Genomic DNA, 14432 nt, shown 5'->3' with positions numbered 1-14432 from the left:
TGTCGGACTGTCTTTTTGTAGGTTCTCATTACCTGGCACTATTACTTGCCACTTAGCAACCCAAGCTTGAATGTGTCAAGGTCTTATGGCATGTGGGCACAGATTACTTCAGTATCTGAGGAGCTGCGGTACTGAACATTGTGCAAACATTAATGAATAGTGCAAACATTCGTGAATATCCCACTCTGTCCATATTATGGAGCGTAGTTCATTTATGAAACAGGTGAAGATGGATGGGCCGAGGACACAGCCCTGTGGAATTCCTACAATGCTGTACTAGGTCTGAGATGACTGACCTCCAACAACCGCAACCATCTTTCTTTGTGCTGGGTTTGACTCCAACCAGTGGAGAGTTTTTTTGACCTGATTTCCATTGTCTTGGGTTTTACAAGCCTCTTTGGTGTCTAACTCAATCAAATGCTCCTTTGGCAGACACTGTCACCTCATCTCAGGAACTCCCTTTGTCTATGTTTGTGAATTGGCTGTGATGAGGTCTAGAGCTGAATGGTCCTGGGAGAACCAAGTCTGATTATTAGGTTATTGGTGATTAAGTGCTACAATAGCACTTTTGCCAACTCTTTCCATCACTTTGTTGATGTTTAGGAGCAGGTTGATTGGATTTGTTTATTGTCACGTGTACCGAGGTATAGTGAAAAGTATTTTTCTGCGAGCAGCTCAACAGATCATTAAATACATGGGAAGAAAAAGGAAGAAAAGAAAATACATAATAGGGCAACACATGGGGAAGAAGCTGTTTTTGAGTCTGTTCGTGCATGTTCTCAGACTTCTGTATCTCCTGCCCGATGGAAGAAGTTGGAAGAGTGAGTAAGCCGGGTGGGAGGGATCTTTGATTATGCTGCCCGCTTTCCCAAGGCAATGTAGGAGAGTAATTAACTGGAATGAATTTGACCTGCTTTTTGAGGACAGGATATAACTGGATGATTTTCTACATTGATGGGTAGATGCCAATGTTGAAGGTGTACTGGAACAGTTTGGCTCGGGGTCAGTTAATTAACTTAGAAAAGTATTATAAATCATTTTATAACAGCAATTTACCTTAGGTTGAACTCAGTGGACAAACAGGTAAGGACTCAGGTCCTCCAATTGTTTAATTTTGATGCAATCATATCAAAACAGAAAAGCACCATTTATTGACAAATAGATATGTTGGCAGCACCCAAAGTCTATAAGCACCTCAGCAAACAGTATCACCTTGAACCTGTACTCCCATGAAAAGTTCATTCCTAACTTTACTTTAGATGACCTGAGTTTTTACTCATTGATGGTTTATTGTCTCTATCTTTATTTCCCCCACCTGCCATCTCTGGCTTTATTATTTGTTTGTTAAACAGAACTTCAATGCAACAATTATTTATTTGTGCATAATCTACTGTCATGTGCACTTATTTGATCCTTGTTACTGTAATATTTTGCAATGATGAGGTTCATTAAATATCTTAATAGCATGGAAACTGAAACATGGTCAGTAGAAGCCAAACACAATATTGGTGCAAAAGGTTACAGCATTGATGACTGGTCGCACATCAAAATGTTTCTGAACACAAATGTCCCAGTCATTGACTATTGTACTCAATATTACTGGCTGTGAGGAGTCAATTATATACTCTATAGAATGCCTTTTGGATAATATCTCATTGAGAAAATAGGAGAAACCCATATTACTGATCTTGTCATACCACCCATTTTCTTTGAACATTGATGCACAATAATAGTGAGTATCGAAATCCATTTGACTTTTTGAATCATGTTTGTTCTGGAGATACGCCACAATATAATTTGTACACAGTGTTGCCATGGCATAGAGCTCAGTCCAGAAGACTGTGATGCCTGATGTGCTTTGGAAAAACCTGTATTTTCTTTTTGTGCAACATCCATTTTAATTCCAAAGTGAAACTGAGGAGCATTTTGAAAAAGGATTAAAACATCATGGCCCGTAACTTCCTGCTTGCGTGGAAGACAAGGACCACCGATTTTAAAAGTGAAATCTGCACACTTACCTGCGCTCCGATGTAACGCGGGACTACCCTTTCTCTTCAGAAGCCTGGGGCCTCTAGCGACACAGTCTGCATAGGCTTTAGCGGGGCGCAGACAAAGTGCCCTTATGATGCGGCCAGCTTGGAAACGGTCATTGAGGGCAGTCATTTAAACAGATAGAAAACAACAAGCAATTTATTTCAACAAGTGTTTCAAAGGTATGTAGACATTTTTTCAAAAACTTTTTTCGCTCGACAGGCATTACTATTGTTGTTGATTCTTTTAAAGTAATCTTTTAAAAATAAATTGAGAGCACCCAATTTTTTTTCTCTCCAATTATGGGGCAATTTAGCATGTCTAATCCACCTGCCCTGCACATCTTTTTGGTTGTGGGAGTGAGACGCACGCAGACACAGGGAGAATGTACAAACTTCATGCAGACAGTGACCCGGGGCTGGGATCGAACCTGGGTCCTCGCCGTTGTGAAGCAGCAGTACTAACCACTGCACCACCGTGTTGCCCCTGTTTTCACGTCATTTTTTATTTTATTTTTTAATGATTAATGGTGATTATTTACATGTGAACATAGGTTTGGGTATTTATTTTAAATCTGTGAAACTATTTAAATCTGCACTATATTATTATTTCACATTACGTGTGTCATGCATAAAAATGTTTGTATGTTTTAATTTAGGTTATGGTCATAAGATTTCAAAGGCGCCCCAGAGCTTTTTGCTGTCACTGTCCTTGTAACATCTGATTTGTTTTTTGATTAGTCTTTATAGAATTACTGCAGTGCAAAAGAAAGCCATTTGATCCAGCAACTCTGCACTGACACTCCGAAAGAGCACCCTACCCAAGCCCACGGCCCCGACCTATTGCCATAACCCCACCTAACCATTGGACACTAAGGAGCAATTTAGCAAGATTAGTCCACCTAACCTGCACATCTTTGGACTATGGAAGGAAACCGGAGCCCTGCCTGTCCCACAGTAAAACCATATCCAGGCCAGGGCTGTCAGGCCCACGGAGAGAATCCCGTCTCTGCAATTTAATGTTCCCCACCTCAAAACTCACCCGGGGTGAGCGTAAAATTCAGGCCTACATTTTGTTCTTTCATTTCAGAAACTTTTGTCACATTTCAAGATTGAAGAATGGGGTTATTTTGTCCTCCACTGGAGATTTGAGTGTCTGTTCGGTGTATCTGGACGGTCAGCAGTTCCCATTGTCCTTACTGTCAATTAAAATTCAGAAATTTTGAATTTTTAATCGCTCCTCAAGAGCGAGTCTGTTATTAAAGATGAGATTGCGACGTACTTGGAAGTACATGGTAAAATAGGATTGAGTCAGCACGGCTTTGTCAAAGGGAGGTCATGCGTGGCAAATCTGTTAGAGTTCTTTGTGGAGGTAACAAGGAAGTTAGACAAAGGAGAACCGGTGGATTTGATTTATTTAGATTTCCAGAAGGCCTTTGACAAGGTGCCGCATAGGAGATTGTTAAATAGGTTAAGCGCCCATGGTGTTAAGGGTAAGATCCTGGCATGGATAGAGGATTGGCTAACTGGCAGAAGGCAGAGAGTGGTGATAAAGGGGTCTTTTTCAGGATGGCAGCCGGTGACTAGTGGTGTGCCTCAGGGGTCCATGCTGGGACCACAACTTTTCACAATATACATTAATGATCTAGAAGAAGGAACTGAAGGCACTGTTGCTAATTTTGCCTCAAGATTTGATTAAAATGAGACTAAAGAATCCAGAAGTAGAATGGCGAAACATTAAATCGCCAAATTAAAAAAGATTTGCCTTTGTGGAAGCTATGGTGCAGTAAAAAATTTATCACACTGACTTCCGGGTGCGGCGATGACCAGCTGAGTCGCACGTTTCGGCAGCTCCCTGTGAAACGGACTTTTGGGCTCTTGATAGGAGCCCCAACGGCAATTTTAACGGCTGAAAACACCGTGCGGTAAACCAGAAGGGTGTTCCCCCTGGACACGGATGGAAAAAGGAGAGGAAAGTGGCCGGATTGCAGCGGATCCTTTGGAACAACGGCAAGGAAGGCAAGCAGAAACCAAGATGGCGTCGGAAGGTGGCAGTTTCATATGGGGCCCTGAACAACAAGAGTTTTTGAAACGCTGCGTGGAGGAGATAAAAAAGGAAATGAAGAAAGAGTTGTTGGCCCCGATACTACAGGCGATTGAAGGGCTGAAAGAGGAACAAAAGACCCAGGAGCAGGAGCTTCGGGTCGTGAAGGCGAAAGCAGCAGAGAATGAAAACGACATACAGGGCCTGGTGGTGAAGTCGGAGATACAGGAGGCACACCAGAAACGATCTGTGGAGAGGTTGGAGGCACTGGAAAATAACGCAAGGAGGAACAACTTGAGGATTCTTGGCCTTCCTGAAGGTGTGGAGGGGGCGGACGTCGGGGCATATGTGAGCACGATGCTGCACTCGTTAATGGGAGTGGAGGCCCCGACGGGTCCGTTGGAGGTGGAGGGAGCATACCGAGTTATGGTGCGAGGACCGAGAGCAGGAGAAGCTCCCAGAGCCATAGTGGTGAGATTTCTCCGTTTTAAGGATAGAGAAATGGTCCTTAGATGGGCGAAGAAAACTCGGTGTAGTAAATGGGAGAACGCGGTGATCCGCGTCTATCAAGATTGGAGTGCGGAGGTGGCGAGAAGGAGGGCGAGCTTTAATCGGGCCAAAGCGGTACTTCACAAAAAAAAGATAAAGTTTGGAATGCTGCAACCGGCAAGACTGTGGGTCACATATCAAGGGAGGCACCACTACTTTGAGACGGCGGATGAAGCGTGGACTTTTATTGTAGAAGAAAAATTGGAATGATTGGACTACGAAAATGAACGTTTGGACAAAGTGGTGGGACGAGTGGGGGGGGGGAGGGCGAAGAGGGATTGTATGATTAATCCTGCGGTATGGTAACTTTTCTTTCTCCCACAGGTGGTGATGGGGGGAGGTGGGGAGGGAGAGGAGATGGGGCGTTGGCCATGGGAGGCGGGGCCGAGGGAGAGGCGCGGGCTTGGTTCCCGCGCTATGATAATTATGGCGGGAATAGAGAAGCAGGAAGGAGGGGGCGCCGCACGGGGCGAGCCGTGATCACGGGGGGAAGCCGAGGTCAGCCAGAGTTTGCTGACTTCTGGGAGCAACATGGGGGGAGTAATTACGCTAGCGGGGGGTCTAGCGGGGGGGGGGGGAGGGGGGAATTACTGGGTTGCTGCTGCTGGGGAAAGGGGGGAGTGGGTGCGGGAAAGGATGGGCGGGGGGGCACCGTCTGGGAGAAATACAGCCGCGTGGGAACTGGGCGAGAAGCTGGAAAAAGATGATGGCTAACCGGCAAGGGGGGGGGTGGGAAGCCCCCCAACCCGGCTGATCACGTGGAACGTGAGGGGGCTTAACGGGCCGATAAAGAGGGCACGAGTACTCGCACACCTTAAGAAACTTAAAGCAGATGTGGTCATGTTACAGGAAACGCACCTGAAACTGATAGATCAGGTTAGGTTGCGCAAAGGATGGGTAGGGCAGGTGTTCCATTCGGGGCTGGATGCGAAAAACAGGGGGGTGGCTATATTAGTGGGGAAGCGGGTAATGTTCGAGGCAAAGACTATAGTGGCGGATAACGGGGGCAGATACGTGATGGTGAGTGGCAAATTACAGGGAGAGATGGTGGTGTTGGTAAACGTGTATGCCCCGAATTGGGACGATGCCAATTTTATGAGGCGAATGCTAGGACGCATCCCAGACCTAGAGACCGGAAAGCTGATAATGGGGGGAGACTTTAACACGGTGTTGGAACCAAGGCTGGATAGGTCGAAGTCCAGGACTGGTAGGAGGCCGGCAGCAGCCAAGGTGCTCAAGGATTTTATGGAGCAGATGGGAGGGGTGGACCCGTGGAGATTCAGTAGACCTAGGAGTAAGGAGTTCTCGTTTTTCTCCTATGTCCATAAAGTCTATTCACGCATAGACTTTTTTGTGTTGGGTAGGGCATTGATCCCGAGGGTGAGGGGAACGGAATATACGGCTATAGCCATTTCGGATCATGCCCCACACTGGGTAGACTTGGAGATAGGGGAGGAAACAAGAGGGCGTCCACCCTGGAGAATGGATATGGGACTAATGGCGGATGAGGGGGTGTGCTTAAGGGTGAGGGGATGCATTGAAAAGTACTTGGAACTCAATGACAATGGGGAGGTTCAGGTGGGAGTGGTCTGGGAGGCGTTGAAGGCGGTGGTTAGGGGGGAGCTGATATCAATAAGGACACATAAAGGAAAGCAGGAGAGTAAGGAACGGGAGCGGTTGTTGCAAGAACTTTTGAGGGTGGACAGACAGTATGCGGAAGCACCGGAGGAGGGACTGTATAGGGAAAGGCAAAGGCTGCATGTGGAATTTGACTTGCTGACCACAGGCACTGCAGAGGCACAATGGAGGAAGGCGCAGGGTGTACAGTATGAATATGGAGAGTAGGCGAGCAGATTGCTGGCACACCAATTGAGGAAAAGGGGAGCAGCGAGGGAAATAGGGGGGGTGAGAGACGAAGATGGAGAGACGGAGCGGGGAGCGGAGAGAGTGAATGAAGTGTTTAAGACATTTTATAAAAAATTCCCAAGGTGGAAGAGCAGGAAAGGATGGGATTGGGAGCACAGATCACGGTAGAAGAAGTGGTGAAAGGAATTAGGAACATGCAGACGGGAAAGGCCCCGGGACCGGACGGATTCCCAGTTGAATTTTACAGAAAATATTTGGACTTGCTCGCCCCGCTACTGACGAGGACCTTCAACGAGGCAAAGGAAAGGGGACAACTGCCCCCGACTATGTCAGAAGCAACGATATCGCTTCTTTTAAAGAAGGAAAAGGATCCGCTACAATGCGGGTCCTACAGACCAATCTACCTCCTCAATGTAGATGCCAAGGTCTTGGCCAAGGTAATGGCAATGAGAATAGAGGAATGTGTCCCGGGGGTGGTTCATGAGGACCAAACTGGGTTTGTGAAGGGGAGACAGCTGAACACGAACATACGGAGGTTGTTAGGGGTAATGATGATGGCCCCACCAGAGGGTGAAACGGAGATAGTAGTGGCGATGGACGCCGAGAAAGCATTTGATAGAGTGGAGTGGGATTATCTGTGGGAGGTGTTGAGGAGATTTGGGTTCGGAGAGGGGTATGTTAGATGGGTGCAGCTGTTGTATCGGGCCCCAGTGGCGAGTGTGGTCACGAATGGACGGGGATCGGCATATTTTCGGCTCCATAGAGGGACAAGGCAGGGATGTCCTCTGTCCCCATTACTGTTTGCACTGGCGATTGAGCCCCTGGCGATAGCGCTGAGAGGTTCCAAGGGATGGAGAGGAATACTTAGGGGAGGAGAAGAACACCGGGTATCTTTATATGCGGATGATCTGCTACTATATGTGGCGGATCCAGCGGAGGGGATGCCAGAAATAATGCGGATACTTGGGGAGTTTGGGGATTTTTCAGGGTATAAATTGAATATGGGAAAGAGTGAGCTGTTTGTGGTGCATCCAGGGGAGCAGAGTAGAGAAATAGAAGACCTACCGTTGAGGAAGGTAACAAGAGACTTTCGTTACCTGGGGATCCAGATAGCTAAGAATTGGGGCACATTGCACAGGCTAAATTTGACGCGGTTGGTGGAACAGATGGAGGAAGATTTCAAGAGATGGGACATGGTAGCATTGTCAATGGCAGGGAGGGTGCAGGCAGTTAAGATGGTGGTCCTCCCGAGATTCCTTTTTGTGTTTCAGTGTCTCCCGGTGGTGATCACGAAGGCTTTTTTCAAAAGGATAGAAAAGAGTATTATGGGTTTTGTTTGGGCCGGGAAGACTCCGAGAGTGAGGAAGGGATTCTTACAGCGTAGTAGGGATAGGGGGGGGCTGGCACTACCGAGCCTAAGTGAGTATTATTGGGCCGCTAATATTTCAATGGTGAGTAAGTGGATGGGAGAGGAGGAAGGAGCGGCGTGGAAGAGATTAGAGAGGGCGTCCTGTAGGGGGACCAGCCTGCAGGCTATGGTGACAGCCCCATTGCCGTTCTCACCAAGGAACTATACCACGAGTCCGGTGGTGGTAGCTACACTGAAGATTTGGGGACAGTGGAGACGACATAGGGGAGAGACCGGAGCACTGGGGGGGTCCCCGATAAGAAACAACCATAGGTTTGCCCCGGGGGGAATGGATGGGGGATATGGAATGTGGCAAAGAGCAGGTATAACGCAATTGAAAGATCTATTTGTGGATGGGAAGTTTGCGAGTCTGGGAGCGCTGACCGAGAAATATGGGTTGCCCCAAGGGAATGCATTCAGGTACATGCAATTGAGGGCTTTTGCGAGGCAGCAGGTGAGGGAATTCCCGCAGCTCCCGACACAAGAGGTGCAGGACAGAGTCATCTCAAAGAAATGGGTGGGGGACGGTAAGGTGTCGGATATATATAGGGAAATGAGAGACGAAGGGGAGACTATGATGGACGAACTAAAAGGGAAATGGGAAGAAGAGCTAGGGGAGGAGATTGAGGAGGGGATGTGGGCAGATGCCCTAAACAGGGTAAACTCGTCGTCCTCGTGCGCCAGGCTAAGCCTGATTCAGTTTAAGGTATTACACAGGGCACATATGACTGGAACACGGCTCAGTAAATTTTTTGGGGTGGAGGATAGGTGTGCGAGGTGCTCGAGAAGCCCAGCGAATCATACCCATATGTTTTGGTCATGCCCGGCACTACAGGGGTTTTGGATGGGGGTGACAAAGGTGCTTTCGAAAGTAGTAGGAGTCCGGGTCGAACCAAGCTGGGGGTTGGCTATATTTGGGGTTGCACAAGAGCCGGGAGTGCAGGAGGCGAAAGAGGCCGATGTTTTGGCCTTTGCGTCCCTAGTAGCCCAGCGCAGAATATTGCTAATGTGGAAAGAAGCCAAGCCCCCGGGGGTGGAGACCTGGATAAATGATATGGCGGGGTTCATAAAGTTAGAGCGGATTAAGTTCGTCCTAAGGGGGTCGGCTCAAGGGTTTACTAGGCGGTGGCAACCGTTCGTCGAATATCTTGCGGAAAGATAGATAGGGGAGAACAAAGAAGGCAGCAGCAGCGGCCCAGGACTTGGGGGGGGGGGGGGAGGGATGGGGGGGGGGGGGGTGGCCTGAGACAAGGCAGTTGCCAATTAGGTCTAGTTTTTATTTATTTTTATTTTTTTTTGTTATTTAATATTTATTTATTTGTTGTTGTTTTTGTTTAAATTTAAAAAAGGTAATTATTATCTGTATTGTTACAATGTTGTGTAAAGGATGCACAATGTACTGTGTTGGTTGACCAAAAATTTTCAATAAAATATTATTTAAAAAAAAAAAAAAAAATTTATCACACTGGAAAAGACCAATGTGTGAAAGCGCACCCGAGAAAAACGGGCAATTCAGATTCCGAATGTTCTGCGCATGTGCGGGACCAGTTCGCACAGCGCACATTGAAAAATGACGCATTAGAAAAATACCGTTCTGCGCATGCGCGAAAAGTTGCACATGCGCACATGAAAAAAAGTGCACCCAGGACCAGGATCGATTTGCGCATGCACAATGCATGTTTGCGCATGACGTCACTGACATGATGACATCAGAATATTATGACACGCCCACTTAAAGGGAAACTACCCGGAAATCGAAAAAACTAATTTTAAAGGCACAAAACAAAAGTATTTTACCTCGCAAGGCAGAACATTTCCTGAATTTGAACAAACTACACTCTAACTCAACTGTACTCTACATTTCTACATCAAATTTTCCATGGAACAAAATGTTTGCAACAAAAGCAAGTCAACAAATCTAAAACTAAAGAAGATAAATCCTACATTGAAGAATATTACTCAGATATGGGAGAGATATTAGGGTTCGATGATTATTCTGTCAGTAACAAGATTGAACATCTAAATAGCACTCTACTAATGGTATATGAATCCAATACATTGATGGAATTGCATACCGTTGCTACCTTGGATAGCAGTCACCTGACAAATGAACAACCAGAAATGAAAGACTCCAGAGATATAGCGTTGAAAGGCTCCAGAATGGAATCAATGAAGGACTCCAGAGAGGGAGCAATGCAAGAAGAAGACTACGAAGGTCTATCCAGCTTATTTGATCAACAAAAAGAAGACTATGAATGTCTACCCACTGTATTTGCGAATAGTGACAAAGTGATCACCAGTAGCATACAAGATGTCCAGGACAAAAGCGAGACTGACAGATCTCAGCTCGACTGTACAAAAGAACATGACAATCAGAGTACAACAATGAATGACTCAATTGAGAACACATCAATTGTGAACAACCTACAAGAAAATGAGATCTTGGAAAAGTTGACTCCAGAAGAAGAGCACAAAGAGATCAAAGAGAAATGAAATCATCCAGAAAGGACTGTTTTCACAAAGCTCAACGATGCATCAGATCATCCACAGGAACCTGAGATCATAAAGTGCAGCAAACCATCAGATAATAAAAAGGACACTGATACTAAAAAGTTTGAAAATGAATCAAACAATGCCAGGAAGAACAGTACACTGTTCAGACAAAAAAGAAGTCATGCCAATGAATTTAATTTGCTTAAAAAGCAAACCAGTTTTTAAGGAAAAGGACACACAATATTGACACCACAAGGACAGAAAAAAGACCAGGTCAGACATCAAAAGTGATTCAACCAGTCGAACACCTGATCGATTTGAGCAGATGACTTGTTGGTACTTCAACACACCATGAGTGCAGACTGAGTACAGACTGAATTTGTGAAGTACAACAAACTGTTGTACAATGAACTGTTTAAACTTTTTTTTTTAACTCACTTATTAACTTTAGTATACATATCAATGTATCATACACTAATGTTATTCATATTTTCCTTTTTGTAATGTACAAAAAACACCTAAAAAAGGGGATGTAATGATATGTATAGTCCAAGTATAGTAAAGGGTTAACAAGAGAGATTACATGTATATCAACACTAGATGGCATCACTGAGTAGTCTTTTAAAAGGCTGCGTCTCTAGGCATGCAGGGAGAAGCTGATGGAGAATTTGATGTAGACGGATAGTATAAAGTTGAATTAGAGTGTAGTTTATATATTAGAGAGATTATTAATTACTGTATAACAGATTCAGTACTATTATTTTGTTAACTGTTACTCAGTGGAGTGTGCAAACCTAATCAAGTTAAGTAGTGTAAAATAAATTAGTTTTGATTTAAACATATAGTTTTATGTTCTTTGTCAATACTACATCTTTGGCTATCTTGGAGATCAAAACAAAGAACATAACAGGTGCCAGCCAGGGCCTCAGCATGGTTGAATGGCCTGGCAGACTTCCTGCGATTGGAAAAGATTCAATATTCCGAGAGGGTTGGAAAAAAGGTTCTATTCCAGGTGGATGCCATTCATCACTTTCTTTAAGGATCTGTTTGTGGCCAGCAGTTAGGGGATGGGAGGGAGGGTGATGGGGTGGGAGAGTTAGGAGGGGAGGGGATAAAGGCGGGAGGATGATGGGACGGGAGGGTTAGGAGGGGAGTGGATAAGGGAGGGAGGGGGTTGGGGCGGTGGGTTAGGAGGGGAGTGAGTAAGGGAGGGAGGGGGATGGGCGGGAGGGTTAGGAGGGGAGGGGGTGAAGGAGGGAGGGTGATGAGGCGTGAGGGTTAGGAGGGGAGTGGATAAGGGAGGGAGGGGGTTTGGGCGGGAGGGTTAGGAGGGGAGGGGATAAAGGAGGGAGGGGGATGGAGTGGGTGGGTTAGGAGGGGAGGGGATAAAGGCGGGAGGATGATGGGACGGGAGGGTTAGGAGGGGAGTGGTAAGGGAGGGAGGGGGTTGGGGTGGTGGGTTAGGAGGGGAGTGAGTAAGGGAGGGGAGGGAGGGTTAGGAGGGGAGGGGGTGAAGGAGGGAGGGTGATGAGGCGTGAGGGTTAGGAGGGGAGTGGATAAGGGAGGGAGGGGGTTTGGGCGGGAGGGTTAGGAGGGGAGGGGATAAAGGAGGGAGGGGGATGGAGTGGGTGGGTTAGGAGGGGAGGGGATAAAGGCGGGAGGATGATGGGATGGGAGGGTTAGGAGGGGAGGGGATAAAGGCGGGAGGATGATGGGACGGGAGGGTTAGGAGGGGAGTGGATAAGGGAGGGAGGGGGTTGGGGTGGTGGGTTAGGAGGGGAGTGAGTAAGGGAGGGGAGGGAGGGTTAGGAGGGGAGGGGGTGAAGGAGGGGGATGGAGTGGGTGGGTTAGGGGAGTGGATAAGGGAGGGAGGGAGTTGGGGCGGTGGGTTAGGAGGGGAGTGAGTAAGGGAGGGAGGGGGTTGTGGTGGTGGGTTAGGAGGGGAGTGAGTAAGGGAGGGAGGGGGATGGGCGGGAGGGTTAGGAGGGGAGGGGTGTGGGAGAGGGATGGAGTGGGTGGGTTAGGAGGGGAGTGGTTAAGGAAGGGAGAATATTGGGGCGGAGGGGAGATAGGGGATTTAGGGTTGTTGCTGTTACTTTGTTAAAATAAAAATGAAAAACTGTTTGTATGATATAGTTAAGCCTTTGTATGTAAGAATTTGATAATGGCTGGAATAAAGTATATTTTTTAAAAAAAAATGTGATACCTTTTGTATCGGCACAAAAAAATGCTATAAAAATGCATGTATTTAAATTTTACAAGAATTAAGCAAAGTAAATGAATTTTTAAGTTAAAGAGTAGGCAAAGTGAATCCACATTAATTGTCCAGGCAGGTTGGCCCTGAAATTCTTTGGGAGTACTCTGACTTCCTGTGGTAACTCGGGCGGGGAACCAGTAAATTACCCAGGTCAACAGTGGACAATTCTACATGTTTCCTAGTTTACAGGATTGTCACCTCATAACCTTCAGGGGCTGTTCCCCTTGAAACAAATACCAGTTACCAGAAACTATGGAGCAAAGGTGATTTGGTAAATCCATCCAAACAATACATCATTATATTTTCTGTTAGAGTTTCAGGAAGTTAGATAACTAAATAGGTAATAAAGATAAAATGGAATGATAAAACAGTTTATTGATTTTTAAAATGTTTAAATGTAGAATGGCAAATAAAATTAGTAACAAATGTCTTTTATGTAAGATTAAATCAAAATTTTGGCAAATAGTAATTGCTTATACCGTTGAAGATCGTTATTCTATGTAAGCATGAAATGCTGGAGAAATTCAGCATCTGTGGAGAGAGAAACCACAGTAACATTTCAGCTCGATGACCTTTAATCAGAACTGGCAAACTGAGACTCTGAGACTTTGACATCTGGTGAAAGGCCTGAAAGATTGATTACATTTTGTTCTCCACAGAATCTGCCAGACATATTTCCAGCATTTTCTGTTTTTACTCAGATCTCCAGCATTCGCAGAATTTTGCTTTTGTGACGATAGTTACTCAAAGAGCGGACTGTGGTAAGTGATGATCGACAGGGATCCATGCTGTGACCATTGTTTATCATTTACATGAATGATTTGGACATAGTAATCCGAGGTATGGTGTAAAAAATTGTGGATCATCATAGAATTGATCATAGAATTTACAGTGCAGAAGGAGGCCATTCGGCCCATCGAGTCTGCACCGGCTCTTGGAAAGAGCACCCTACCCAAGGTCAACACCTCCACCCTATCCCTATAACCCAGCAACCCCACCCAACACCAAGGGCAATTTTGGACACTAAGGGCAATTTATCATGGCCAATCCACCTAACCTGCACATCTTTGGACTGTGGGAGGAAACCGGAGCACCCGGAGGAAACTCACGCACATGGGGAGGATATGCAGACTCCCGCACAGACAGTGACCCAAGCCGGAATCGAACCTGGAACCCTGGAGCTGTGAAGCAATTGTGCTATCCACAATGCTACCGTGCTGGATGGCCCCCAAATTGGATTGCAGTTGATAACGAGGGGGAAACTGCAACAATTGTTTGCAAAATTGCAGAATGGGCCTGTAAATTTTAAGCAAGTGTCAACATAGAGAACCATGAAGTTGAGAATTTTAGTAGGAGGAAGAAGGAGGCCACTTATGCCTTGGCATGCAAAAGCCTAAATGCAACAGAGGCACAAAGGGATCTCGAGGTACAGATACACAAATCGTTAAATGTAGCAACATAGGTTAATTTCTGGAGAAAAAGGGCAGCACTGTGGCGCAGTGGTTAGCACTGCTGCCTCACGGCGCCGAGGACCCGGGTTCGATCCCAGCCCCGGGTCACTGTCCACGTGGAGTTAGCACATTCTTCCCGTGCCTGTGTGGGTCTCACCCACACAACCTAAAAAAATGTGCAGGTTAGGGGAATTGGCCACGCTAAATTGCCCCTTAATTGGAAAAAAAAAAGAATTGAGTAATCTCAATTTAGTTTTAAAAATTCTGGAGGAAAGTCATTTAAAACAGTGAAATTATGCTGTACGGTATGAACTGTGGCCAGACCACACTTGGA

At 46.1% G+C, this 14432-nt stretch overlaps 1 protein-coding gene across 3 annotated transcripts in view; it reads left to right on the top strand.

The window, feature by feature from the left end:
• The first annotated feature begins 1908 nt into the window (after positions 1 to 1908).
• LOC140389713 (NACHT, LRR and PYD domains-containing protein 3-like) overlaps positions 1909 to 14432 on the top strand; it is a 124168-nt gene continuing 111644 nt past the window's right edge. For all 3 annotated transcript variants that reach the window (XM_072474151.1, XM_072474152.1, XM_072474150.1), the window contains exons 1-2: positions 1909 to 2213; positions 13307 to 13408. The gene's annotated coding sequence lies outside the window, so the exon portion shown is untranslated. The remainder of the gene's footprint in view (positions 2214 to 13306; positions 13409 to 14432) is intronic.

The sequence above is a fragment of the Scyliorhinus torazame genome, chromosome 14, assembly GCF_047496885.1.
Source record: "Scyliorhinus torazame isolate Kashiwa2021f chromosome 14, sScyTor2.1, whole genome shotgun sequence".
Taxonomy (NCBI): domain Eukaryota; kingdom Metazoa; phylum Chordata; class Chondrichthyes; order Carcharhiniformes; family Scyliorhinidae; genus Scyliorhinus; species Scyliorhinus torazame.
Note: the sequence above shows the minus strand (reverse complement) of the source record. Positions and strands in the feature narration are given on the sequence as shown.